A 4,706-nucleotide genomic window follows, 5' to 3' on the forward strand; every position below is an offset into this window, starting at 1 on the left:
ATATATCAGTTTCAACACATGGTCATGTTCAAAATACTGGTCAAATCCCTCAAAAACCCTTTCTGGATATTTCAAGCTATTGAAATATTTACAAAGGAAATATTCTCTAAAAATTCCAAGAAAATTCTAGCATGTCACATATGACATGTTTGATGATATTGCCAAGTCTCATGTCATGGAGAATAGTATAACCCCATGAAATCCCCTCAAAACCATTTCTGTCCATTTTGTAATTTGAACAACTCTACATTGCCAAGTGTCTCCTTTTGATCCCAATTTTTTTGGACATGTTCAAATCCTCAAATGATGACACTACAACAAGTGGTGCATCAAGGAGAAAAGATTTGCATGACTAAATCTTGGAAAATCCATTTCTGTTGTTTTCTAGGGTTTACAAAAGTTGCATTGGCAACTTTGCCCAAATGGACTCAATCTTGGTGGAACCACTTTTTTCTCATGCCATTTGGCCATGTCAAGCCTTATGACAATAGGAGTTCATCTTCTTGCCCAAATCAACAACAAACACTTTCTGCCCTGTTACTAAAACAACTACTTTGACCTCTTCCACTAATCCAAATGGGCTCAACTTTTTACCAGAGCTCACCCTAGTCACCTCCTACCTCTAGTAACTTTCCCCTGGCCATTTGTCAATTATTGTTGTGCAAAAACTCCAAGATTCCTCTTTGGACAGCCATGACAGCATCTCTTTCCTCCCTCTATTTTTATTTCCTACCTCGACCTTAGTACCTAAGCTACCCCAAGGCATCTCCATATGCACCAGCAGCTAGTAGACAAGGCGGGACATATCCAGAGCGCGTGGGCATGCCCTGGCATGCCAAATGGGCGCTCTGGAGCGTGCTACAGTGTGCTCCCACACTGTAGCTGCGTCCTGCCCGAGGCTTCCGACCACCTCGAGCCTCCCCCGCGCGCCAGTCGATGCTCCTCGACGTCCGCAACACGCCACGCCCCTATCCCCCTTCTCTTTCTTCCCCCTGCTGCCTCCTCCACATGCACCCCGACCGCCCGAGAGCTCCAGTGGGCGAGCTCACATGCGTGAATCCTCTTGCACCTCCCCGCTCTCCATCTGCCTTTCCCTTGGCCTAGGCCACGCCTACAAACACCTTGGACAAGGCACTGGGTGCCAATTCGGCCCCTGACACTACATTGGACGTGGCCGTGGACAGCGCCCACCATGCACCAACGCCCCGCCATATGAGGATCCCCTCGGGCCTCCCCCTGGTCTCCATCCAGCCTCTCTTCGCCCAGCTATCTCCTGGACCACTCACTCCTCCCCGGAGCTGCTCCATCGCCTCCCCATGGCTGGAGTCGAGCCATCGGCCTCCGCTCAAGTTACCACGAGCAAGGCCCCCTCCTCCCCTCCTTTCTCCACTCGGAAACCCCCTGGCCATGGCAAAACTTTACCCCTCTTCTTCCCTTAGACCCATGCCCCATAGCGCCAGTGCCGCCATCGCTGTCCTCCTCGTCCGCCACGGCCGACACCCTGCCTGACCCGGCACTACTCAGCGACAGTGCCACCCACGGATGGATGTGTCCAGGTCCCCTGAGCACTCCGATGGCCCGAGCGCCGCGGGAGGTGGTCGGGGCCGCTGGTAAATCTCCCGCCGATGAGGCCTTTGCCTCATCTGTCACAGGCGGGAGGTGGGAGACGACCCTACAGGTGGACCCTGCAGGTCAGTGACTACGTCAGCGGGCCCCTCCGTTTAAGTGGAGACGCACTAGGCAAATACGCCTCCGGTGCGGACCTTGCGCGCCTGCGGCTGAGACGATGAGCCGACCCAGTTGCGCCTCGACGCTAAACCCCGTCCGGTGCGTGCTGCCGCTGCTGGATTTAGCCCATTTAGGTAAATCCCTTTTCTTTTTCTTTTTCTGTAGACTTGTAAAATCCATAAACAATTAAAATTAACTCCAAATTTTATAATCCAATTTTCTACTAATACCTGAATTCATTATCTATCACATGGTGCTATTTGCACATTTTTCCAGAAACATTTTCTTCACAAATGTTTATGAAATCCCACTTTTCCATTTTTGTGATAAACTTTAGAAAATCACGGAGTTCCCATTTTTGATCTAAATTCAATTATTCAAATTCCTAGATATTTATAAGTTCATAAATTTGATCTGGAACATTTTTTCCTATACCTTCTGTGCCATATAAAATATTGGTCCATTTCTCCATGTATAGCCAAGTTTGCAAATTCATAGAAAAATCATTTGAACTCCAAATCCAATGAAACCAACTCCTAGGTGCTTATAAAATCATTCCTTGTTAAATGGGTGTCTTTGCTCATTTTTCAAAATAATATTGTTGTACACTTTTGCAAATCCACAAATCCCTCGATTCCATCATATTGAAATGTTCAGAGATATCCATAGATCAAATCCCAATGAAACCACTTTGGTCATCCCTCATATGACCAAAGGTACCCTAGAAAAGTCCAACTTACATTTTTATAGCACTTTTATTTTTTCCTTGTTGTGTTGCTTACTGTGATTGTTTCCGACGTTAGTTGATGAAGTAGACGGAGTATTTGGAGAAGGACCAGAAGACTTGAAGACTCTAATGAACCAGGCAAGCAGCCCTTTGACCATGATGAACCCTTTTTATCATAGTAGCATCTTTCTCCATGATTGTTGAATGCATGATATCTTGTATGGCAACCTTGCTAGGTTTGCCTTCGTTGCATACCCCGTTGATACTTGCATTGTTCATGACTCTATCCTTGTTTAGAGTTGTGTTGGTGGGTTGTAGAAATATGCTATAGTTGTTGGCTGAGAAAAATGGGTCCGAGTTATGCATGGTAAGGAATAAGTGTCGTTTGACATACTTGCAAATAGCCCTAGTGGTTGCCACTAATGCCCCTGGGAGATGATGATGAACTAGGTCACTACTTGGTGGAGAAGTGGTGTACCGAAGCAAGTGAATAAGTGTTGTTTATAGAGACGAATTAGATTTAAGATTTGTTGACCATCCCAATGAAACATGCGCAACCACTCTACCCTTATATGGGAAAGGGCATTATTGATTACTTAGGCCGATACTAGCTTGGAGCTTGCATTACTAGTGACGAGGGAGAATCGGTGCTCTCTCTCGGGACGGGGTCGTGCCAGGTAGGTCGGCCATGACTGTTTTCATAGGGCACCGGACACACCGTTGGTACCCCGTGCCAGTGGTATGTGATGAATATGGGAGCGAGGCTCCACAATTTTAAGATGTGAAATATTGGGCACAGGGGTTACTACCAATCGAGTGGAGTCTATGTTAGTGTCGTCTAGGGAAAGATAGTGACCGGGTGCTTACCCCGGGTACTTGAGGTACCATGGGTCGTGGATGACACGAAAGTTCCCCGGATCTTGTGGGTAAAGTGTTCAACCTCTGCAGAGTGTAAAACTATTCGAATAGCCATGTCCACGGTCAAGGACAGTTGGGTGGTGCTGCTTAGACTATGTCCATATGTTTCTGAGAAACAACATAGTTTGGCAATATTGTTGATATGATTCGTGAGGAAGTCACGATGAGTTGAGCATGAGTTGTTCATAACTCTTTCTCGATGTTGATGTCTGTAACCTCCTGATACTTGTTGCAGACGCATTCATGTCCTTGATAAATGTTGATCATACTTGCATGAGAAAAACTAGTTTTACACAACAATGCCAATTAAGCAGTAGAGCTTTGCATAATTATTTTCTTATCACTCTTGGGTTGCTTGCGAGTACATTCAAAGTACTCTTTGGCTTGCCACTGGTTATTTTCTTGGCCAGGCATGAAAGACAGGATATACTGAAGAGTACGTTAGTGACGAACATGCGAGCTAGGACGCTTCCCGGTCAGAATGCCTGTAGGGTTAAGGGAGATGGCATGGGTTCAAATTATTGACGGAGATTTCCGCTGCAATGTTATACTCAAGACTTGACCATAATGGTCATAATTTATGTAAGACGGTATGTATGGATGTAAGACTCTTGTTATTCAGCTTTTGTGTGTTTAGTGAGCATTGATCTCTGGGATCACTGTACACGTGCATAGGGTGATCACGACTTAGGAGTCGGGGTCCCCACAGAGCTGGTATCAGAGCCATCCTAACTGTAGGAAGCCTTAGTTAGCATGGTCGTTAGTTAGGGTTAAAACTATTTCCAAAACTATTACCAGTTTTCAAAACTATCTTGTGACGCCCGGATAATTAAGCTACAGTGATCCCACGCTAATGGTGCCACGTCACCACGATTACTGCTGCTAAGCTATCGTTAGGACAAAACCGGTCCAAAATTCAAAATTCAAATTAATGATAACAATAAAGGCTTTCAAAAATTAAAACAAAAAAAATGTTTGGATTGTACTAAATATTACAAAGGTAATTATGGTGCAACAAGCCCATTTTTATAAAATGCCTAAGTAATTTAAAATGATTTAAAACAGAAGAGTAAAATAAATAAAAGGTATAAAAAACAAAACAAAAGAAAAGGGAACCCCCCCCCAATGGGCCAACCGGCCCAGCTGACAGCCAGGCCAGCCCACTGGCCCAGCCGGCCGACCCACCCCACTCCCTTATCCCCTCACACCCGGAAACCCTAACTCCCGACCGCACACATCCACCCCCCCACTCCCACGTCGCTCTCTCCCCCTCCCCGATCCAGATCTGGACCGAGGGAACCAACCCACGACGCCCATCCCTGTCGCCTCGCAC

The sequence above is a fragment of the Triticum dicoccoides genome, chromosome 3B (assembly GCF_002162155.2).
Source record: "Triticum dicoccoides isolate Atlit2015 ecotype Zavitan chromosome 3B, WEW_v2.0, whole genome shotgun sequence".
Classification (NCBI taxonomy): domain Eukaryota; kingdom Viridiplantae; phylum Streptophyta; class Magnoliopsida; order Poales; family Poaceae; genus Triticum; species Triticum dicoccoides.